Source organism: Struthio camelus, chromosome 5 (assembly GCF_040807025.1).
Source record: "Struthio camelus isolate bStrCam1 chromosome 5, bStrCam1.hap1, whole genome shotgun sequence".
NCBI lineage: Eukaryota > Metazoa > Chordata > Aves > Struthioniformes > Struthionidae > Struthio > Struthio camelus.
Window position 1 is genome coordinate 35,712,918 of NC_090946.1, and position 26,569 is coordinate 35,739,486.

A 26,569-nucleotide genomic window follows, 5' to 3' on the forward strand; every position below is an offset into this window, starting at 1 on the left:
GCCTTTTTGAATGAAGTCTTAAAACTTGGGAAAAAATACTGGAATATGGTTCTTGGTCAAAAGAAAGAAAATATATTTCACACTCATTCCACAACAAGAGGTTTTTCTAAAACTGAAAACAAGAGCAGCAACTGGTTTCTTGGCATTTTATGGCTGCTTCCACCAAAGCGAGCAAGTTGGGCCCCAAGGCATACATCCTTTGCTTATTTCGTTCCTTTAGTAAAATTATTTCCACTAATAGATATCTCATAAAACCAGGCTTTCCTTTCCTATTTCAAAACAGTGCAAGACCTGACTTTCACTTCCTATTTCAAAACATTATTAATACAGGGGTATATATTTATATTTTGTTAATAATATCAGTGTTGGATGATGGAAGAGATGTTAATCAAGACACAAACCTCCCCTCTGTCATAGTCACTGATTCAAACTTAGCAAGCTGAAAAGTCATAATCGTTATAATGCAATAAAAAAGTGTGAGTTTTTTAATGGTCGTTCATGAAACCTGCTGGTTTTGTATAAATTTGTCAGACAGATGATCACATAAAAAAGAAAACTCTCAAACCTCCTTAGCTCAAACAACTAGCATGTTATCAAAAATCACTATGAAGGCTGAAGAACAAAAGGAAGTGATCAAAGCAGTAAGATATAGAGAAGGTAAAATCTCTACAACTACATTTTTCCCTCAGAAGGTTTGTTAGGACTAATAACAATGGTGGATATTTTAGACAGAACCAGATAGGAAGACAGGCTTGCTCTGACAGGACCACAAGTTGAACAGAAGTTTTATTATACTACAAATGCTAATGGTTAACTTGTTAAATAACAAAATCTCTTAACAGATTAGGCAAGATAGAATTAAAAAAAGAGCAGTTTATAAACAGTTCTCTCTTGCCTCCTGTGATCAGATCAAGTCCTAGATTTTGGACTTGGTTTCAGTCAATTCTATGACTTCCTGAGTTGCAGCAACCCCTTAGGAAATTCTTTTTCATCACCTCTGAGTCCTGTCTGTTGGCTTCTGCCAAAAGTCTCTAAGCCTTGCTGTGAGGGGCAGACTTAACTCCATCATATGAGTTTCTCATTCTTTCTGCAGGCTAGTCCTGTGTCTCTGAAACCTTCTCCCTCATCATGATGCTCAGAGAAGCATCTGCCCTCAACAAGAAGTAGTCTCCCCCTCCTCAGGAGAGGATGTCCTGCTCCTCAGGGACATCCATCTTATCTGATCTGTGACCTTTTTAGAGGAAGATGACATCATTATGAACCACCTCTCGGCCCTCAGTTAAATAAACAACATCTCTTTCACACTGGCCAGTTAAACTTCTAAACATCAAACCTTTCCAGCTTGTAGACTAAGCAAGTTATTCCACAGCCAGGGAGCTAGAGCCAATATATATATTTTTTTACATTCCAATTTTGTACTTCCATTTATATTTATAAATATATGTGTGCATGTTTCTTCTCTAATTAAGGACAAGTTTCATCCCTACACTCTTCATATGTTTATTCCTGTTAGAGAATTCACAACTACTTTTCAACTACTAGGGCTGATGTCCCAAAATATGTGACTGACAGTAAAAAGTAAAAGAAGGTGGAACAGGTAATGTATTCACTGTTTTAGTGTCTGTGAATAAAAGTTATTAGCAGATAGAGCTATCAATCCAGCTCACATTAATTGCAAGTAATTTTAAGTAAATAAAACCTCTAATCAGTGTAAATATGAAGATAAATTAAAGATGTAATCTGTGATTTAGGTCTATCTTCTCTATTTATAAGTTTCTTTTCACTAACAAAGGAGGGTAACTCCATAAAAATTATTCATCAAACACTTTTTCTTTGAAAATAAAAAAGTTATCAAGTAATATAGCTGACAAAGAGGACTTTTCCAATTTTTGGTAGATGTAATTTAATTTCCTATGTCTCATTAAGTTTGTTAATCTTCCACAGTCTTAAACGGGAAGAATCATTTGAGTCAGCCTAGATTAATTCATTTCTTTGTAGCTACTGAAAAAATGTAAAAAAAACACCACCACAACACTCTGTTTAGTGTTCTGATGTTATATATAATTCAAAATAACAACAAAGAAAATCTGATTTTAAACATATTAGTCCACCAAGGCTAATGCCCACCTCTTCATGATAGGCTCTAGTCTCATTGCTACACCTGTGTGCTCAGTATAGCCGAGGCTCTTTTCAAATCCAGCATTAGAGGTTATTTAGGAAATAGATTCAGCCGTGAGGTGTATAATATTTTGTAGACTGCAACTATTTTTTAATTAAAATTTTTAGTAAATATACTGACATTGTCCCACCCACTACTTAAAAGTGCTTGCAAATTTCTTATTAAATGATGGTCAGCTCCTGATTCAAATAAGTTTCGTGTTTAAGCATATTTACAATCCCTTATAAAATTAAAGCAAATATTCTAAATCCTTTAATATATTTAGAGTAAATTTTCAATTGGGACTAACATCTGAAGCAAACGTTTTTGAGCTCCTCTATATCACTTAGGGGATGCTTGCTTTTTCGGGATAAAAGCTGCATTTATTTTCCAAATTTTTCCAAATTGTGAGGCACAAGGATTGACTTATTAAAAACACATACGTGCATAAATATATATGGGGTTCAAGCAATACCTCTGTTATAGAAATGTTTGTAAACACTTGTCTATGAGAGAATATTTGTATTGCAACCCCTCACGTCACTGTGTTATAATCTAAAAAGTGACTATAAACTAACACAGCTTCACTGCCAAAAGGCATGTTATAAATGCGGAATGGTATTGAAAATTATATTAGATTACAATTATTGTTTCTAGTTTTATAAGGGAAGAAAGTTAAGACTTTAAGTTAAGACTATAATTAAACACAAAGCAATATTGTAAATTCCACTTGTCTTTATATTACTTTAAGAATCCCAACACTTTTTCCTTGATCTTGACAATATTTCTTTAAATGTTATGCTGAACTGATGGGCTCCATAATAGCAGTAGAAGTACAAGGGAAAAATTGAGAGAGAAAGATAGAGAAAAACACAAAAAAACCTCCGAACTCTTCAATGTCAGTATTGTATGATTTTTAATGTCTGTAGAATTGCAGAATGTGTCAGCATGAAAATGTGTGCTGTATCTCTTGTTACCCTTTTACATGCTAGTAGTATATAGTCAAAGAGAGTACTCGCATTGCATGTGCTTAGTCAAAATTTTAAACATAAATTATTCAGATCCCATTTTGTGTTGCAGTGTCAAATCACAATGTTAACAGTTAGGAAAGCCAGTCGTTTCCTGTTTGCAAGGGAAGATGGAGGGAAAGCATAAACTGTAGTAATCCATTCAGGAACTAGGTGGCCTAAGATTTAATAGCTGAGTTGCTCCTTACTGAGATATTAAAACAGAGAACTTGGAAATAGTGCTGACCTATTGGATCCCTTAACTTAACAAGATTTTTTTTATATTCAAGGATATATGCAAGAATGTATGTGCATATACAATGCAATATGCAAAGATATGTAAGAATATGCAAGGATTTTCAATTGTAAAACTGACATATATGCCATTACATTTTTTACACATAAAAATTTATCATATACCATGATATGTTTTCCATATGTTAATGTAAATTAAAAATAATATCTGCCTAAGGAACTGTATAAGTATGTTGGAGTCATATCTGAAAGAAAGCATACTGCAGTATCACAGTATTGCTGGGCATATTGGAATGAGGCACATACTGAACACACTGATCCTTCTATAAAAATAGCATTAGGAAATTATATAAAAATATATATCTGATAGGTAGTTCTTCGTGAACTACAAAAAAATGGAACAAAAGACAGTGATAACTTTTGTACAGATGTTTTATTTCAAAATATTTTTCAAGATAATTATTTCAAATTTCTTTGTCTTTCCTTCTCCATTCCATAAACAGGTTTGAAGAGGTAAAAAATGGTTTGTTTTTATTTAAATAAAATTACAACTTCATATGATTATTCTTTCTCCTTCACCAGAAAAGTCTGATGTTTCTTGATTTGTTGCTTCTTTCATGGGGGAAAACTTGCTACAAGACTAGAAGGATCATTAAGTCATAGCCCCAAAATTACAAGGTTACAACACCATCTTTAGTTTGGAAGCTAGTGATTTCTAACAGAAGTATGCTAGATGGTTATACCATAAAGGAAAGTAAAGTACACTGTTACATACTATAGTTCATATGAAAGCTACTTGACGGAATCTCAGATCCTTCCTAGCATACTGTAGCATTACATATATTTTCTTATCCAGCCAAGTTAACAATATCTCTGTTTTTAAATATGTGTGGAAAACTAGCTTTATAGAATGGTAAGCAAATAGTGCTTTGTATCTATGAAGATTCTCTGTCCTCTCGCCCTGTGCTTTATGTGAACGAACAAGCCAGCACATTAATAATCTTAGCTCTGACAACAGTGCAAAACTATTTAATATTCTTTTCATGTGGAAGCTGTTGTCTGATCATTAATCATGTTTAGTTGCACCTGCAATTATTCTTTTATATCCTTAATATGCCAATTTTATTGCAGTGACTGCTCTCAGGAGGTTTATAATAGTGATTAAAGCATTGTTAATTGTTGCTCTCTTTTCAGGATTACTTCAAAGTCAGTGGGATCGAAAGTGATGGTGGGAAATGCCAAGGTTACCACAAGTGTAGGAAGTTTCAATTAGAATTTGCAAACTTGTTTAAAACTGTAATTTCCAGAAGTCAGACTCTATTTTTGTCCAGTCCCAGAAAAAAAACAAAAAACAAAAAAACAGCTATCATTAATATCTATTAGTTTTTGCTCTAGTGTAAAGAATTTCCAAAGTATCTTACATGGTAGAGGTAACACTTTTATAGAGGGACACATGTCCCAGAACATGTTGTATCCTTGCTAACACCTTGACATCCTCTCTATTTCTTCAAAAGTATCTATCTTTTGCTGTTGGAAATTGCTTTACAAGGAGCTGATAACATCTGAGTGTAGTCAGTGGCTGATAGAGTAAAGTAATTGATCCAATTTGGAGCACAAGTGTTTAGTCATGTTAAAAACAAACAAACAAACAAACAAAACCCCAAGAATTTAAGGGGGGAGCTTGATGTGAGAAAGTAGTAGCTTTACACTGCATGTTTAATCTTTCTATGCACAGTCTATGGCAGGTCCTCAAGGGATTTTTGGTCCTATATCGAAGAGGCCTCTAAAAATTTTTTGCCAGCAGCAAGAACAACTCTGAAACTCAAGTGACTGGCACTTGTGCTTCTCTAATGGAAGACTGAATTCAATTTCAACTCATAACAGACAATCATTCTACTATGGTATGATGGGATCCCAAGGGCTGGGAAGTTCCTAAAAATCCACTGGCCAAGACCTCAGATAAGGGCTGTTTTGGAAGTTGCGACTAGAATAGGTCAATATAGAAGCAAGAAGAGATTAATGTTGCTTTTTCAGATTAGCTTGTAAGAGTGGAAAGTGCAGAGGATGATCCCACATGTTATTTATAACTTTATACCTTCTGACCAGAGGAAAGTGAAGAGCTTGAAATAAAGGAATTCTTTAGATCAGTAGCATAGACAGCTTCACCGGTAGTACACAATGTAATAATGGATAATTCTTAACAAAGGTTCTAAATAAAATGAAATAAATTGTCCTATCTACCTACTTAAGGAGTTTGATGAGGGCATTTCAATGGGCTTGATTTATTTTCTCTTTTTCTAGGTTCTTCCAGGGACAGTTTGCCTGTTAATTAACAAAGTTCACTGATTTTATGCTGATATTAGAATATTTCTTATTGAATTGGTCATACTGAAGTGTCTTTGTTTGAAAGGTATACAGCTGATTCTTCACTCCGATTAGCCTTAGTATCAGGCTGAGTATCTGTGTCCGTCAAATGACTCTTCTGCTGTTACAATGACAATTGTGTTTATTTACAGAAATTAGAAACATTTATGTAATGTTAATTAAGCTAATGCCATTGATAGCTGACCAAAATATAAAAATGTTAGCATATGGGAAAGGGGATGTGGGGAGGAGAAGTTAAGAAAGTTAACAGTCCAGGTGCAGTTCTGAATTTATAAAGTATGTTCTCCTTGGAGGAGAGAATAAATGGAGTTTTTTGCAACATCTCAGAAGTGCCACACCCCTGGGTTACAGAAATGTCTACTGAAGAGGCTTGCAAAAAAAATGTATTCCTCAGGCTACTTTAGACTTAAATCCCAGACTTGCCAGCTTCATCAGCAGCAATGACCATGGGAACAGTGGATAGCAGTGTTTACTGCTATGTTGTACTTAACCGCAGATTGTCAACCTTGGGAACGTGATGCTGCCTGTGAACTTGTCTAGAATACTCATTCCAAAAAGGATTTGTACAGAATTTTTTTTTTGAGAAAATGGCAACATTGTATTAGCAGCCTCAATAACAGTTTCTTTTATTTCTTCCTTCTTTTTGGAGAAATGAAATATATGCAGCTTAACAAAATATGAATAAGATACGCTATGGGTAACCAGATTCCAAATTTAGGAAGAAGGCTATACTAGAGCATCTAAATACAAATATTGGAGGCTACTGAGACAACATTTTCCTTGTAGAATTCCTTAGCAATACCCTTTTTCCCACTTCTGACTTATGGTGCAGAAGATCATTACTACATATAAAAACAAAGAAGAGGAAGAAAAGTTGAACATGTTCTCACTTCAGAGATAATAGGTTTTTTCTTCAGTTGTAAGATAGTTGTCTTCTTATAAAATTGCTCCTTTATAAGATTCAGTTACAGACAGCTGTGAGTCAGATGATACACTGTATAGAGAAATGATGTCCATGTCTATTAATTAAAATATTTCAATTCCTGAACTCTTATTCAGACCACAATGAATAATAATACTTTTTTCTCCTTTTAACTTTCATAATGCACAGTGTTCTAGAAAAAAAGAAAGTGTTGGCAGGCTAACTGATGTTGATGTTTTGTCCAGGCAATTGCAACCGTATAAAAATTCAGTAACAAAATGCTAGAATTTTTTTCCCTAAGATCTTGATATGCTTAAAAATAGATTGCATGTCCTAATCACCTGAAAAGATAGTGAACTAGAATCTATAACTCTGATGGTTCCTCTGAGATTTCATAACTATTATGCTTTGGTTGTCTTGGAGATGAAAAACTAGAAACAGAACTGGATGAGATGGAAGAACGAGAGCAGGGGATAGATATGGTCATGGTGGTCCAACAGTGATTTGCTTTCTGAATACACAAATCTTTTCTTTCTTCATACATTTCAGTGCACAACATGTTATGATTATCTAGGATTTAGGTTACAAGGGCATGGATAACTTTGGCCAAACCATAGTATAAACGTTTCCTAGCAAGATAAAGGCAAAACAAGCAAGCAAACAAATAAAATCAAAAGAACAACACAAAAAAAACCTTCCCAAAAATGTGCGTTCTGGAAATAATATAAGGGATAGTTCAGCAGTGATTTCAACACTACCTTAGGTGTTGCACCATTCTGACAGAAAAGTCTTCTGCATTCAATGCCCTGATTGCAGTTTGTTCCAGAGAAATTAAAACATATTTAACACATCACAGATTTATCCTGACAGAGTTATCGTGTTGGATGCCAAAACTGCTACAGAGATTTTGTCATTCTGAAAGTAAAACTACCCTAATCTTCAAAGTACTGAGGACTTCTTACTATAAACTAAGAATAGAAGAAAACAGTTGTCTTTCATGCTTTGTGTATTCATCTGTCCTTTCCCCACAGGCTTACTGCAAACGTGTTTTAAATTTAAGATGTGAAAAAAAATGGTTCTGCTGGAGATGTGGTTCAGCTACTTGTCACATAGCTCCTCAGTTATCACTTGGGTCACATAGCTCCTCAGTTATCACTTGGGTAAACTTCAGAATGGACCTTGACAGCTGAAAGAGAAGTATTTCTAGCTTTAAAATACTGATGATTCATTACTCATAAATACACAATGTAATTTGATCCTTTTGATTTGTCAAAACTAAAATGATTGACAACTTTCTGTATCCATTCAAACACATTTCTTCCATACAAACTCACAAACTGAAGCCGGAAATTCATTCCCCATGAGAGACGATAATACTGGATATATATAGTACAGCTTCATTGAAATCCTATGCTGGTGTCGAGCAAATTATTGTTGAAAACCTAGGGAAGGAGATTCTTGTGGTAGTCTGGGTTTCTCTCAAACACAAACAAGTCTTTTTTTCTAGTCTTGGAAAATTCATTTTTCTGCTACTTAGGCTCTTATATAAAATCCAGGACCCATAATTTCAGGGTGCATTCTGACTTAGACTGAAGAGAAGTTCACTTGGCATAAATAGAATAATTGTCTTCTGGAAGCTGCAACAATAACCTAATATACTGAATCTACTCTTAACCTAAGCCTTGGAATATTTTGTTTGGATGGCACTGAAACGCAGTGGGAAAAGAGAAAGACTACTAAAAGCCTGAATTTTTTAGAATATGTTAGCTATTCTAAAATGAAGTGACTTGACTCCCTTCTCCAGTTTGCTTCTCCTACTCTTATCTTCATCTGATGCGTATTTCTTGTCTTCATAAGAAAAAAGATTATAAATTAAAAACTATCATCGGAGCGGTTAATTTATCTAATACTGCAAGTTAACAGTGGTCTTTGCCATAACAAGAAATCTAATAATATTTATTTTCCTATTGTTAAAAAGACTTGGGGGGGGGGGGGGAGTCCTCTCGAAGACTGAGAAATTTACACTAGCCTTCACATGTGCCTTAATTGGGGAAATTTATCTCATTCGCAAACTCTCTGAGGGTTTCAATGCAATGACAGTCAGTTGTCAGCTTCAAAGCTAGCCTTCGAGGAGAAAGAGAAGCTACAGTCAGGTTTAGACTCTACTTAATTTAAAATGAAATTTTTGATGGTGGAGGTTGGGGGGATCATGCTTATCTTTGATGAGATGTGATGCTTTATATTCCTGTATTTCATATTGAAATATAACTTTTTATTTGAGCTTCTCAGGAAGTAGAAAATCTAGCATTTTCACCAACTATAATAGTAACCAACAGTATAGCACCAACAGTATAAATATTTGACCTTAAATTACATATACTGGTAGACCAGCATACAGTGTTTCATGTAGAAGATTCCTTGATCTGCTTGTTAGATAGCTTAGGGAATGAGTGATTTTCAGTTCTGAGACTTCGAACTAATACGGGTAGAACCACTGAAAAAATATTATAAGTAGAAGACAGCTTTTATCTGTCCTTTGGACACCATCAACATTTCAGTAGCTCCTTATGAAAATTGTGGAAGACATGAAATTTCTACAGAGGTTAACTAATTTGAATGATCTGGTTGCATTTGGAAGACACAGGAGATCGAGGAACAACTTTGAAAACTTTAGCTTGGCTAGGGCCCTGCAGATTAAAGCTGTTAAGCGATAAATATGTGCTTTGCAGGACATGTGGTTCTGCAGAACTACAGAGAGTGTAAATACATTTCTTAATAAAATAGAAACGTTTCCAATACAGTACAGTTTTCAGAGTTGCACATTCTATAATTTTTTTAAAATAATGGTAATTATTTGGAAAAGTATTTAATTTCTTTGATAGAGAATATGAGCCCAGAAAGGAGCAAAGAAAATGGAAGATAATTGGTAGGGAAAAAACCATAAATAGAGAAGTGTTACTGTGAATCAGGGACATAAGAACTCTAACAGGGCTGTGTAGTAAGTAATTAATTGCTTATATCAGTCATAGCCTGCTTGGCTCTTTACTGTTGTCTTCTACATTTTTTCTTACTATGAAATCTTCTATGATAAAAAAATCTTTTATCAACATTGTATTTCACTACAGGGTTCTCTTTGCCATCTCTTATTGCTAAGCCCTCACAAGAAGATATCCAAAATAATGAAGAGTCCCATTTCATTTCTGCCTTGGAAATTAATTTTTGTCAGAAAACCAGTGCTCTTGTCCCTCATGACAATTACTGTCTTCTGGAAATCATTTTGCTCATAGTTACAGTATCTTCCCAGATAAGAAGCATGTGCAAATGAGAACAAATTCCCACCAACAGAGGAAACAGAGAAGTCATTTTGTTCAGCAGTATATGCCTGTTGGGCTTATAAAGCTAGTATTTTGGTGAGTATTGTGTTTGCAAAGCACTTTAAGAAAAAGCAGAAGAAATGCAACTTACTGTTGCTATTCAATTGATCTCTATTGTGTTTGTATTAATGAACAGGAAAAACCTGCTCGACTCCCCCCCCCCCCCCCGGATCTATGGCTGTAATTGGGGTTATATTTGTACAATATTGCAAAGAGATTTGGCTTACACAGGAAATTTTTTTCTAATAACAGTTACATGATATAGTATATCTCTAGCTGTTCTTTATAAGAACTTCTCATCTCTGCTTGAATAAGGATTAATCTATTCAAAGAAAAAGCTATAATTTATGATTTTTGAGTTCTTGTGCAGTAAAATACTTTGATGCACTCTTATATTTCAAGTAAAATACCTCAGGAAAAGTCTCCATGCTACCAAATATGTTTCCTTCCTTTATTTTTCCTCAGTAGTGAGAATGAGTGTTAACTGTTCCTAATTGGATTTTTGATGGGTTCTTACCTAATTAGCACTTAAAGAGTTTTTACAAACTTAAAGAGATGTTGATGAAGAGGAAGAAGACTCATTTACCATTTTTACATATCAGCACAAAAGATTCCTAATGACAAAAAAATACATTTTCATATTCTTGCCTGAACTATCAAGCATTGTGATTTTTCTAATCTCTTTTCTCTATTTGAAAGCTTCAGTCTTTTGGAATGTGACACTTTCCTAATGTAAAATATGTGCTTCTATTGCTCTGACTACTAATTAATCTTTGTAAGTATAGCATCTTCCAACAATAATCATGATCATAAACGGGATAATAGCAGTTAAAGTGAAAGAAATGCCATCAGCTACACTGCTGCTTAAAATACTCTTACTTGATGGAAGATGTTGGAAGAGGAAATACCATTTTATGATAATTGACTTGTACTCATGAAGACTTTAGTATAACTTGATCACAGGTTTTTTTTCTTGTTCTTTCTCTGTTTTTTTCAGGGAAAATATTAATGTGTCATTATGATAAATCAGATGGAGGCACTCTTTTAAATGAAATCCTTGCAAACACTACAAGTCAGTATTATTTTTCTTTCTGGAGAGAACATGGCTAACTAACTGGGTTGATATATCAGCAAAAAGACAGTTAATACTAACAGTCAGTCATAGGTTCATTTAAAATAGCAAATCCCTTTTATACCAAGTATAAGCCTATAACATATCATACTTGCTTAAGTGAATAAATCTTTTTCTTTTTTGGTGGCAAGGCTATTAATGCAGATGTTCCTGTAGATCTTTGGCAGAAGGATCTGAGTTTCCATCTGTCCATGTTATGTTTAGTCACTTTCATGTTTGTAAGTGTGTGTTAAATTTGACCACATCGTAACTTATTCCTTACCTTATAAACCTAATTAATGCATATATTGGCAATTTGATGCTTCTTAGACATTACAATTGAAGTCAATACTTAGAAAATTTTGTAGCTTAATCTATACTAGCGTACTTAAGGAAGTGTTACAATGTTCTGTTATGAAGGAGTTGATATGTTTTATACTGCTGTAATTATTCTTGTTTGAGTAGGGAAATTAGGCATATTTATACTAATATAGTTGATTTAAATATAAACTATATTGGATTCATAAGTAGATGTAAATATGTATATGCATATTTACATATACGTATGTTATTATGAACTTTTCTTCACTTTCTCCTATCCTTGACTAATAATTATACTGATGATTGAAAATTTCTGAGGCTAGGCTTTAATCGCTGGGGCCATAAATACTACTAAAGCTGTAACCATAGTTTAGGATGAATTACAAATTCCACAAAAAAGACATTTGTTTCTCTGTTGTCCTGCATTTTGTGTTATCCCCTATATAAGGCTGCTGTAAAATGCTAACATTCTCCTTTCTAACTCGCATCAAAATTACCCCAAGTTTTTGGCATAAATTGTAACATTTACTATTCCTCACCCAAGAAGGTTTAAGTTGTATTGAAGTGGTGTCTAACTCTAACACATTGCTCCAGGAAGTGGGAAGAGGGTAGGAGAGAGAATTGTGTAAACAGAAAAATAACCATTCAGGTATCCCTGGGGCTGCACAGGGAGTAGAGTTTAGCTCTTCAGCACAGTGCACAAAACTGAAGACTCCACAGTGATTATCATTTTGCAAAAATTATCAATCAATACAGCCCTCAGGCTGAATATTGTGCAATAAGACTATAGTTTAGAAAGAAGAAATTAGCAGTTACTCTTAAGGCTGTCTGGCAATTAGGCAGCCCTTATACTTGTGGAGTCAACTGCATAATCACAAATTTATCTTATGAGTATTTAACTCCTGTTGAATAAAATGATAATGGCGCTTTTAATGTTACTGAGCATAAATAAAGAAACTGAAAATCTGATGATGAAAATCTAGATTTATCACAAGAATGCAAAACATTAGAAAAAATTATGTTATCAAATAATATACAGAGGTGAAAGCTGTTTCAAAATGTCCTTGAATTTTAAACTCTAGTGTTTTATGCAGCCTTTTGTCTATTGGGCAAGGTTAGTGTCAAGAATAGGAATGATTTTTCATATTAATTAGTTATTTATCAAATACATTATCATATGACTGAAACCATTTATAGATTTGACAGCAAATTTTGAAGGAAAGGTAATTTAAAAATTTGCTTTTTCTTCCAGTTTCAAAAGATACGTCAGTCTGAAATAGAGCTATATCTCAATGAAGATTAACCAAAAATAACAACAATTTACTGGCAATCTAAGCTTATGCATTTATGCATAAATTCTCATTTACACAGTGCCTAGGAGCATACAAGCAGTCAGTTACCATACTCAACTTAGGTGCAATAACCGGCTTTGTCACAATATTTTTATTGTTTGTGCTCATATAAGCTCCCCTCAGTCATTGTTTTAAAGGGTCAAAATAAGATAGGAGAGAACAACTAATTGTCTGTAACTTTTAACTGATGAGCACCATTTTTAGAAAATTCCATGTTTGATGTGTTTCTAAGGGCAATTACCTAACAGTAAATATTGCAACCATTTCTGCAACCATGTGAAAAAATAAAAAGAGATCTAACTATGATGAGAAAATAAAAATATATTTCAGAGATGCTTAAGCAGTTGAATCTCATTGCTTTTCCTATTTTACATTATACCATTTTGTTTTTCTTCCTTATCTATAGTGTCAGGTATCTTCAGATATATTACCTTTCACATATTGAGAAAAGATACTACTGAGAAGGGAAAGCTTCATGAATGTCTCATTCTCGATACCTCAGTCACTGAAAACTACAATGTAAAACATTCTCAGACAAGAGACAATACATCCTAATCTCCATGGAGACTGCCTCTTATTTCATTACTTCATCCTATATTGGTATCTGTTTTGGAAGATGATTGCTTTTCCAAAGAGATGTAAGACAAATGTCAACAATTCTGCTATCACAACAGTTAACATGTGTTCCTAATTAATTCTTAGGCAGCTAATCAGCTACAAGTGTATTGTGAAACCAGGTGGTCTAAGATTTCCAGGATATCTGGCAGTAAAGGATACTTCATTGCAAATTCTGTGTTGAGTCCAGGCCTGCTCATAGGCATTCAGTGTACATTCTAATTGAAGGTGAACTAAATAACTTTGAAATATGAAAAATGGAGAAGAGTGGATCTAATTTTTCAAAGCTTTTATGCACTGGTCGGTTGTGGCACAGAATCAGGGAAGATCTGTGGGAGATCTAGCTTTGCTGTTTTTCATTCTCTACTTCAGTTAATCTGTATAAAAATGAGTGTGAGGCATTTTTGCATGTCAAAACTCTTTTAGATCTAGTGTTCAAAAATCCTAAATACATTCTTGGAAATATTATTTATATTTAGTTTATCATATTTTAGTATATAGCTGTCTGTTTTGGTAGATATTCTACAAGTGCACCTGAAGATAATATTTCTGCCTTCAAGAGTTTAGAAGCCATACAGAACGGGCAAACCAGTGATGGGTGCAAAACAATGACATCATCATCAGTTTACCATGGATGAACGGAAATGATTATTATCTGTATGGCTTATACTAAGTAGGAAGACAATGGGACAGCCAGGAATTGCATTGTGTTCTAGAATTCACCTGCTCTCTTTTTTTTTATCAGGATATGGAGGAAAGAGGTGTTCATGAAGTGTTTGCATGGATTGCTTCTGTTTGTTACTTTTTGCATAACTGATAGAAGAGCTTCTCTCCTTAGCTTTTATAAGGAGAAATTTGTGACAAAAAATGAGCAATGAATAACAATCATCAAAATAGATTTACAGAGCACCTTTGTGTTAGACCATAAATCCTGTCTACATTGGCCTTAAAGGGAAGCAATGAGGAAAGTAAAGAAAAGTCAGGAAAAATAAGTGATATAAAAATGTCAAAATATTTGCACTTTCATTTGAAAGAAAATGTTTCAACATCTTGGAATTCATATGGTTAACCTTTCATAGTCTAATTCAGGAGCAGTGCTACGCCAACAGAGAAAATTTTTTGAAATTCCCACCATTAATTCTCCATCACAACTGCAAGTGTCAGATTTCCAAGACACAAAATATGACTGAGGCTAAAATGCACTCTTTCTTTTTTCTCTATCCCCAGTAAACTGTTCTCCTCCTAATTTTAATGTTAACAAAATAAAATGCATTCTTTTTGCTTGGATTGTGTATTTTTTCACTCCAAAAGAAATGCAGAATTTCATCAACAACAGCATGGGTAAATTCTAAGTTTCAGCTCTAAGTTTCAGCTTTGTTAACTACTCCTTCTAACTTGTTAGATTGAGGAGAGGGACACCCACTGACAGGAGGGCAAACAACTTCCATCAAGAGAAATTTTTCCCTTCTGAAGATTGAAATTTGCATTTCAGTACATTTTAGAATATATATATCTTCAATATATTCTGGAAGACAGTCAGCATAACTAGGCTCTGCTCATAGTAGTATCCTGGTGGTCTCATTAAAATTGTAAAGTATCCTGGGTTTTGTGGGACATAATATTCCATGATATTTGTAGTGCAATTGCAAGAAGTAAGCATTTTTCATGGTTATTTTGAACCTAGGATTCACTCTAATGGATCAGGCTTGATTTAGTCTAATTTGGACTCTTTGTCCCAGAAGAGTAGAATCTTTGACAGGAAATAGGCAAGATATTTTAGAGAGTGATATTAGAATCCCAAGTATGCAGATGTGAAACACTCTCGGTATGTTATAACACAAACATGAAACAAGACCATTAGGTCTTTTCCTAGTTGGATAGTTGTTTATGTCTGACTACTAGATAGTTCATGAGTTTAAATTCAGAAGCACAAGTTTTAGTATCTTTGTTAAATGGCAACTGAGGTGACTTTAATACCGTGTTCCCCATATGCATAGCCAGCCCTTTCCTAAAATTCTTAAGATCCAGTTCATGGCACTGGTAATTTTCTGTAGCAATGAGTCATCCAGCATAAATTACACATTACATGCAATACTTTCACCTTGTTACTCTGTGCTTATTGAATGTCTTTTACTCTTGTATCCTGAGACAGAAAGAAGAGAGAATCTCACTAAAACTTCTGTAAATCATTCTATATTTTAAGGCTCTTCTTATACTTTATCCTTTATATAGGAAGCATGAGATTATCATCTTCATTCTTTTTTTGGAAGAAAGATTTTCCACATTCCTAATTTTTCCTGTTGTCCTTCTCTAATGACCCTAAATCTGTTATATCATTTTGAGACAGGGTACCTAACTCTGTACACAGCCTAGCTGACACTGTGCTATTGGATTACACACTATTGCTGTACTATTTTGCCCATTACTCTTTACCCTTTTCCTCCATTGTGTTTGTTTAGTTTAATTTAGCTGTGTTCATAGAACAGATCAATTGAATCATCAAAACGGAACTCAGGATCCCTTTTTAAAGCTGATTCTATTAACTTAGCTCTGTAATGTATGGAAATAGGGTATTAGACTGTCCCAGCCTCTCTGATATGTATTACTTTACACTTGTCAGAACTGAACTTTGTAATGCTTATATTTTAGAGAAATGTGGCTTCTTTTTCAATTCAGAAGCCAAACAGAGACAGGAACTTGCACTCCTTTTTGTCAGAGGTCCTCAACAAAAATGACGTCCCTCTCTCAGAGGTCACTATTTGGAGAACACATAGCAATACCGATAAGTGATTGTTTCTTTCAATTCAAAATGCAATTATTTCTGGTGTGTCAATGTGCAATCCAACTGTCCACAAATTCATCTTGTGCACAGTACTATGCAATCCTATTTCATCTTTTGTAATCAGCAAAGGTATCAACAGGTATCAGGTTTGGTATCAGTACTTTTGCATCAAAAACACGTGTCAAAAGAATATCATACATTACAAACTGTACTGACTGTTTACAGTTAGTGACATACTAATAAACCATGAAATTATGTGTACATTTGCTGCACTTTTCAAGCACTATTGAGTTGAACTCAGTTGTAGCATGAGCAATTTTGCCAGCTGACTGTTCTGATATATTCTAATAAATCTTGAAAACAAATAAAATACTCTTCTGTAAAGTATTTGACAATTTGTGTCAGACTAATGCTAAACTAGTCTGAATGCTGGTTAAGCAAAAAGAGAGGTGGAACTATAGATGATTAAGCATTTAAAACAATTTACTACCTCATAGTGTTTCTAACTGTAAAATTTGTTGTAATGTATAAGCTATAGATTCAAAATATGGCTATAGAGGGTTATTCTTATACAGATGAAATCTCTTTGCCTGATACTACATGTAGAAATCTCTTCAATTCCATTGGCTTCTTGAATTCCTTAACCAGTAATGAGTTTCTTCCTCTGCAAAAGAATTTGAAAAATTAGGTGTTTAGAAATTGAAAACTGAGTGTGAGGCTAAGAAAGGTCAAACATAATATTAATTCGCATGAGTAAGTACTGCTTAGGTAACAACTCAAATCAGATTATTGTACCTCCAACAGTTGGTGTAAGATGATCCTTCTGTGTTTTGCAATGATCATATGGAAAGTCATATGTATGTATCTTAAAAGTTTTTGATCACAGCAGCTGAAAGCCTTTCTGAGGGGTAGGTTTCTTCAGACTGCTTTTGTGAACCACTGTAAGGTAGTGCTGCCTAGCAACATAGAACAGTAATAACTATTCTATACTATTATGAGTTAAGATGCCCTAAACTTAACAAGGATATGTTAGTATGGTGGGATAAGTTAAATTTACTTATGTTTTAGAGCAGTTGTATAACTAAACATGTAACAATACTTAAAGCGTAGTAAGACCTTACAGTTCCTATGATTGTTTTATTTCTATACTTGCATCTGGACAGAGATGCATTTAAGCTTTGGGTCTTAAAACAGAAGACTTGATCTTTTAGTTCTACTGAAACTTTTATTCATGCAAGCAGTTCTTGATTAAATCAATGGTCCTTTTGGAGGCAAAGTCATTTCTACCTAGAAAATGAGTCTTTCTAATTCAGAACTACTTAATCTACAGCCTATATATACACTAGTACCAATTAATAGTCTATATTATTGTGTATATTAATAATAGTGTATGTTAATAGATTTAGATTAGTTAATAGATTATTAATAGATTTATGGATAAATTCTTTCTGCATATAGTGTATTACAAGCAAAGGTCTTTACTGGCAATTATGTTGGAGAGCAAAGGAATGAAAACAGATGATGTGAATTTCATGTAAGAATAAAATATAAATGGAGTTACTGTTGCATGAGTATATTCCATTATTTTTACAATTCAATTAGCTTCAGTTAGCTTATTATTAAAATAAAATTACTATTTTTTAGCTGGTGGATTGCATCATTTGGACATTAACCATTATTAATATTTTTTTCAGTCAAAGAAGCATTAATAGTAGAAGTCTAACTACTCCAGAAGGTGTAAGGTATAAGACAAGTAATATTTCATTCTACAAGGACATTGAATAATGCTAACAAAGGCAAAGGCTGATATTTTTAAATTTGGGTGCTAGAAACTTGGCACTTCTGCTGATGTGAGCTAAATAGCTAAAACTTAGTGAAATGGAAGGCATGTAGGTGTCTGCAATTTCTTGAGTACATGGCGCTAAACACTGTATGTAAAGAAAAGCACCCACGTTAACTCTAGACTTTGAGATATAATAAAGAAAACAACTAATATTTATGGAAATCAGTTGCTTTCATGATGGCTGCATTGCATTTAATCCATCAGCTGTTGAACATATAATCTAAAAAAATCTGGAATTAGAACCAGGTCTGAGTGCAGTTTGGAAATCACACTGAGAGGCTTGAAATCTTTCATTTCCTAGATGAATGGTCTAAGTGCAGAAGTGTGCCCTGTGGGGATAACTGTCCTTCTAAGAGACCTGATCACTAATATAACAAAACCATAAACATTCTGTTTTTAAATATTCTGCTTTAAAATAGATGCTATTAAAAGATTAGTACTTGAATGACAGGCTTAAACTGACAGGGAATTTCTCTCTTTCCTTCAAGAGCTTTTTGTCTAATACAGTTAATTTGTTGCTATAATAAAAGTCATCTTAATTATACATAGTGACTAAGAGCTCGTTTATTATCTCAGAAGAGTATTTTAAGGATCATCTCTATGGCTGAATTTTAAAACATAACAGTCATCCCAAAGAGTGATTGCCTGATTCACCATCAAAAGGTCTTAAATGAGGAGACACATAGTCCTAAATCTTTATCTGCCATAGGTATGAGTGAGACCCCCACTGCTTAGACTATGGCAGTTCCAGTTCTAGAAGTTCTTCCCAGAAACAGAACTTCAGCAGCATGGTAACTATAAAAGCAAAGCAGAGCAATGCCTGAAAAGTTTAGGTATCTGTCTCTAGGACTAGGCACCATCTGAGTGGGCACTTCCTAAGTTGTAAGGACTTGCTGAGTCTAAATTTAGCAATAGCTGAGAACAAAATGACGTATGAAAAAAAAAAAAGTATCCGATTGTTCAGAAGGATTGAAGAAATAGAAAATGAAGTAAGAAAAGATGTAACAGTTTTTCTTCTTGCAAAACTAAAATGGTCTACAAATGCAGAAAGGATATATTTCCTGTTTCAGTTCTGCTCCCTGCAACAGCTGGCTCCTCAGTGAAATCCAGTTTAGTTAGTATTTTTCTCATATTTGGTAGTCCATCTATTTTAGTGCAACTATTAGGTGGTAGTAAATTATTTTCTTATGAAATGTCAGTCTGAAAATGTAGTTATTTCTGTTGTGTTTTTAGTGCAGTCATCCCATGTTTACTACATTAAGAATGTTCAGAGTTTTGGTGGAATGCTACTAAGGATCAGTGCTTCCACCTTCTCAAGACATGGGCTAAGACCTTTCCACCATTTGTGCAAAGGTGAAGAAAATATAAACTTCATATCATATGGAATTGAGTTAGACAAAATATAGTCATTAAACTGTGGGTGGGATGCTATTTTCAGAAATACAGTCTCTGTGATGTTTCTTCCTCAAATTCCAACAACAAAAATTGCTTATCTATTTATAAGTAGGGCAAACCAGTTGTCTCCTCTGGCTGATTTCCGACACTGGCCAACACCAGATGTTTCAGAGTAAAGTACAGATACGCAATATATAAAATGTAGCAAATATTTGGAATAGTTGGATTATCAAAAATTGTACCATTTAAATAAAAAGAGGAACATTTAGCTCCCAGTGCTAAACAGCTGAAACAAGATGCCTAAATTCATGGCTATGCTTTGCCATCTAATAAGTATCATTTTAAATGAGCTCTGCCAGTTCGTTTATGAATACTGAATATGAACTGGAATATGAAACTAGTAACTGCAAAGACATGCCATGTCAACAACGCTAATTACGTGAAGAGCAATTCTCTTTCACATAATTTACTGTGATCTACTGATCTAAGTGCAGAAAAGAAAAGCAAGAATTCCTGATCTAACATTCATTCCTTCCATCTCAGAGTCTTAGACAAGTCACTTAATTATGTGGTCTTTTCTACTATATTAGATTGTAGAAGTTAAAAATATTTGGAAGTGAAAGACCTGTCATGTTTATTTTCATCCATTTGGAGAATCTCTAATAGAAATCTCAAAATAGCTTCCAAAGGAAAAAAAAAGATGAAAAACATCCACCCGTCTACACACACTGTGTGGATAATAAGGCAGGGATGATGAGTATAATAGCTAACTATCTGCCCATTATCAGGGTAGAATTCCCCTTATTCAGGATTTCCAGAATCTTTTTGCCACCTCACCTCGGACCAGTTCACATATTGATGCCTCAGTGCAACTTCCTCACTGAGTGGCTTTACTTTCATTTCCTTCTCAGGTTGCCTGGATCATGTGTTACATTATTGATTATAGGGAGTTTCTTATTCTATAGTTTTTATGAGCTGTTACAGCATTCTGATAAGCTGCTACAGCTTTTTGCACTGCTATGGCTCAAGAACTCTCTTGCTGTCCTTACTGAGCCATTAAATGTTCTGCGTTTCTGGACAAATGATGCTGCAGTTCATTTGTGCTGCTTGAATTCTGACAAAGATTTAGAAGTACCTGACCTTTTAAAGTGAGACAAAAAATTCCATTTTTGAATGCTTCTGCTCATATGTTTATTTCAGATTCTATTTATTAACAGAATATAAAATTACGCATGACAGAAACTAATGACATTAGCAATACCGGATTGGTAGCAGATGAAATCTAGAGCCTAAGTAACTATACATATAGAGTGTGATTTGTGAAAAAGAAAGTCAGAAATAAGCACTCTCTTGTACTTTCTGGACAGAATAGCAGAAGAACCCTGAGTGAATGCGGCTGGAAAATAAGCTGTGAATATATATGTCCCTTCCTTTTTGTGCTGACTCCACAAAACACCCTTCAGGATTGCAAATACATTTGACACAAATATTCTCAAAATGGTTTAGATAAGCAACTATTGGTCTCTGAAGCATTTACACACTGTTCAGTGTAACTCTTTTTACTGCTTTTGGGGTATGAGTGTACAGATATCTCAGAGAGTGTGTGCTTATTCTCCCTGTCCTGGATTTTTTTTAAAGGCAGAATTACAAAAGACAAGAAGTTCTCCAAGGGATACTTTCATTCCCAACTACACTCAAGGAATTTACACAGTTCCTAGAATATTTGGGCCCTCTGGAGGTGTAGCAATTTCATGGAAGGTAAAATACATTTTCCTAATTAAACTTGACATTGAAATCAGCCTCTGGATTGCTACCAGTCTTATATAAAGGGGCAAGCAGAAAGGGTGTTGAGGTAAAATGATTAAAACCCACAAACTATTTCTGCTGCAGCCACTATTGTCATCCACAAAGAGGAGCTGGAGACCCATGACAGTGGGGTGTGTAAGGTGGCCTCTAAAGCTCCTCTGCAAGGAGCTAAAAGAAAAGCGGAGGATGATACTGTGGATATTAAGGTATTTTCTACAGCTCTCCTTGCAACTGCAGTTATGTTAATATCACGTTACCAAAATATAGATTGTCCCCCCAACCAGAGGGCATAAAGCCTTTCAAGGGATTCAGAGCTGACTACGTTGGCAGTACACCCACTCACACTGGTAACCTGAGTGAAAGGGTGTTGGCAGGAGCCTGTTGTATAGAAAGAATATTATAGCATGGCTGTACTTCAAAAATGGAGTGCAAAATAAATCATTTCATATAGTTGCCCTATCTTTCATCAGAGCTAAATCAGCTCCTGTTACCCCCTTAGGATGGGAGTCATTTTCTCTCTGTCCCTGCCTTTGGCTCTGTGTTTGCAGAGGGTTAAGTTGAATTTCTAATATAAAATAAAAAGAATACTACCAAAAATGTTTTTTGAAGTGGTAGCTTCTTTTTCAATACATGTGTAGATTTTTTTTCCTATTTTGTTTTTTTTCCTATTCTTTTTTCTTTCCTGACTAAAGAGGAAAGAAGAAGTTTCTTGCATTATATAAGACCTAATAAAATGACATCAGATTTATAGCTGGATAGCTGTAACTTCTTTTATTTTTATCTGTCTGTCATATTCCACGAGTGGTACCCCTATGACACAGATTTTTGAAGAGTAAGGCAATGGTAAGAACATTGCCATTCATTACCATTCTTCATTAGTAAGAACACTTTTTTTCCTTGAAAATCTTCCCTTTTCCTTTTAGTAAAACTTAAGATATTCATATTATGATGATAATTTTATCTCCAATAACTTAAGTTACTAAACTACTCAAAGAGATAACAAACAGTTTTTGAAAGTGCTGTCACACACTCTAATTTCCTTTCATTTCATTTTTGTCATTATTCCATCCCAAGCCTTTTGTTTTGTCAGCATCAAAAAACATTGTATCATAAAATGGAAGCAAATATTCTGAAGCATGATCACACAGACTCCCAGGTTAATAACAGGAATTATAAAAAAAACAATAATCTGGTTAATGGGGGTTATATTGTTCAAGAATTAAAATTCTTTAGACAATGACATATTCATGATGAATATTGCAAAACATGAGACCTAACAACTTTTTAAGTCTCTAGAAAAAAGGGTAGTGCATTCAGTATAATTTGCTTTTCAATATTCCAGTATGATAAGCTTATAAATGACAATGAATTATTCTATTGCAGAAATGTGGGAACATTTTTAAAATCAGCCATAAATAGTATAACTTACAAAGGTAAGAATTCTTAGAAACAGCTGTCAGAATATTCTTGGCATCTTTTGGCTCTCTAGTTCTGGAAAAGACAATCAGAATTTGGAGATGATCTATTTGTTTACATTATACACACATGCGCGTGCACGTGCGCGCACACACACATGCACACACAGATAGGAAGTTAGCTGCATCTGGAAAAAAAAAATTATTTCCTAAAATGGATCACGGATAAGACACACCAATAATTTATCGAATAGCGTTCCCTGTTACCTCCAGAACAAAAGATTATTTTAGTTTTGTGGTGTAATATTCTCTACTTGTCTTTCTTCCATGCTTCATCTGTGAGTTTCTGCCAAAAGGCTTAATCTTTGCATTTTGTCGTAACTATGTGAGAGTTTGTTTTGATTGAATTCCATAACTGCTATACCATAATGCTTTGTGCTTCTGGAGAAAACTCTAATTAAAGTTCTCTAGTTGTAATTTTATCTCAGACAGGTGCTTACTTCATAAAAATGGCTGATTTGTTTTTTAAAAATTCCTTATGCATAAGAAAATGTGCAGTATCTATGCGATAGCTACCTCAAGAGCTATCTCAAGAGCAAGAGAAGAGAAAAGAAGCAAAAAGTGAAGGAAAGCAAAGGAAAAGGGGAAGGAAAAAAGGAAAAACAAAAGGCAAAAAGGAAAAAGGAAAAGGCAACCTCAACTTACCAGTTATGTCTCTGGAGAAAAGATTTCATGCACATAGATACTCCCCTATAAAATATGGTAATAGCAGAAGCTGTATTGTTACCCCTCAAATATTCTTTTGTTCTTAGGGGCATTGCTTTGAGTTGCACATTACTGCAAATATTGACTTTTTAACAGCTTAGTACAGACTTTCTAAAAAGTTTTACACCCCCTAGGTTTGATTTTTAGCAAACTAAAGGTATTAGAAATGATTTGTGAAACTGAGGTGATTGATAGGAAATAAATGTATTGGCATTCTAAAGGTTGCAAAGAATATTATTTTGGGGACTCCTTCCTACTGAGTTTTGACCTAAAGCACTTACAGCATGAAGACCAATTTGTGAAATTTCCTTTGTTTTCTTTGAACGCTAACATACCACAAGACTGCTTGATTTAAGATACAAAGAAAAATATTTTATAATATTTGCTTAAAAAAGAAAAACTAAGGTAACATTGCTCAGTCTGCAACTTCTCAGAGTAATCATATGATCAGCATCAAGCCCGCAAATAGACAACATCATTTGAAGAAGCTGGAACGGACCAGCACTCACAAGATAACACTCATCTGGACAAGGCAGAACCTATGAAAAGAGGAAGTAATCCCGTGGACCAAACTGGTCTCAATTCATGGAAAAATAAATACCAGTGATACACAGTGGAGACTGGGGAAGAAAGAAAAGAGCACTTTGGTTTCAGCTTCCCTCTTTTAAGATGAGTCTGACCATCTTGACCTCAGGGGCTAAGAACATCAAATACTGCAGCCATCAGAGCCTGTTGATGGCAAAAACCTGTGGTATCATAGACCCATGGCTCAGTTAATATGTTGGATTAATGCTTGGTTTGTAATTGTTGACAGACTGCCTAGTAGTTAAATATAAATAAACGCTTGCCTGAAGTTTTAAGGTTTGCCTGGTGTCTCAGTCTGAAAGTATTCCCATCATGGCGATCTCCAGTTCCCTAATAATAACATCTGTAATGCACTGTCTTAGAATATATTAGCACTCAAGGCAATATAATCCGGTTGTAATTGGCTGTGTTTCAATCCACAGATAGCTGTATTCACTGATTACTGCTGTGCATGGTCGTATACTTTAAGAATCCTGTAAAATACTGGTTGAAAAGCATTCAGGAAAATGGGATGCAATCACATGAAAAAAGTCACACAGCAAAGTTAACCCTTTCTTCTTCTCCTTTCTTCTCTTCTAATCATCTCCTGTATCTATTAAAGCCAGAGGAAAGAAATTCCTCAAAAATCAAATAAACGCTTCTTTACTTTATATAAAAAAAATAATATCGTTACCAGAAGAAAATTGCTATTCACAGGCTATTTTACACTGTGAGCTGCTTGAAAGGGAAAAAAATTCATTGCGGAGATAACTCAGTGTATGGTCTAGAAGCAATTAGAAAAAAAAGTTAATTAAATCTGTCCTGAGACTCCCAACACGGATGAGCAGCTGTTAGCTGTTCTACCATTCTGGTTGACCAAATACAGGCCTCAAGTTCTGTTGGAGTATTAACTGATTTGAGACTGTAAAATTTTACTGTTCTTTTCTCCCCCATCGGTTCTCAGTTAAAAGACCCAAGTGGTAGATGAGTATTCACAAAAAAGGTAAACAAAAATCTAATCCTTCACTAGCATTATAAAAACCTATTAGGTGGTTCTGCTAGGAGCCAAATGGGTGACTAATAAGGTAATCCACAAACTTTTATATCTGGTCTTTTAGTCACTAGTGAATATCTGCTGCACAGCAGTTTCTAACTTTTATCTGCAGAAAAAAATCTGTTTGTCTCCTCCCCTGCTGTACTGGCACCTAATCATCTCTGACAGTGAGAGCTGCAAAACTCAATATACCTCTGCAGTTCTCAGCTGAGGAGAGCAAGTGCTGCCTCAGTCCATTACAGAAACAATGGCAGGGTGCAAAGACTATCTGGAGACTCTACCAAATTTAGGTCCAATTATCTGATCCTAATATTTGCATATTACCATTAATTAGACTGAAGCAAATGCTGCAGTTGAGGGTTGTGGCATATGTGTCTTATTTAACATACCTTGCCTAACAAAACTGAAAAGGCTGGGAGGTGTACACAATGAAGTAAGTTACTCTTAAAAGAGGTGCACTGCAAAACCACTGTTACAGGGAAATGGACAATTGTGAAGTATTGACAGACTAGCCAAATTGCTCAAAAACCAAAACACTGTGAAATAGTCTTCACATTGTTTTAATATTGAGCTAACACTGAAAGAAATTTTTTATTCTCATATGGCCCATGTCCCAAATGCTCTTATTAATTAATAAGGTAACAGCTAAAGGGAATGGGAATAGGTTGTAAAATGGCAGGTTTAAATGCCATAAATGAATTCATGGCTAGGCAATAGCTGACAAGAAGTGGAGTCCTTTTTGTCTGGGCTTTCAGTGTAGCCCGCTTGATTTAAGACCTGAGTTTGTCATGGATGATATTTCACACACTGGAGAGCAAAGCTGTCAAACTGAGTTAACTTTCACTCTAAGTTTTTATTGGGGAAAAAAATCTTGGTTGGTACTATATGATATCCTTACTAGCAGTGTATGGAGAAACTAAAGCCATACAACCACAGAGGACAAAAAAAACTACCTTGAAGAAAGAGTTCTGCTAGGCAAGCCTAGGACAAAGATAGGAGTAGGTGATAGCATAAGGGCATATTCTGCTGTTTCTTAAGCCAAACTTTGAGATCTAACTGGAAATTGTACTACAACAGTGCAAAGATTATCCAGATAAGACTTATAAGCTTATTATTTTGTTTGAACTTCTTGATGTGTAACATAGTTTGCATCCCAGAAAAATAATCAAAAGATATACAACGCTGAAATTACTATTTAGCTTTTATCCTGCCCTTCTACAAAGGAAGGTTAAAGGAAGGAAATATTGGTTTCATGATCTGTAGAAGGATCTGGACGTCAAAAATGTAGCAAAACTGAACATCTTGTAACTGAATAAATTTTCTTTATCCATTTGATGAAGGATTTTAATGCTCAGCTTTGCCAATCCAGCATATTTTAACAGTACTAAGTTCACTTGATTGCTGGGAGAGTAACAAGTCAACTAGTATTAAAAATTCCACTTACA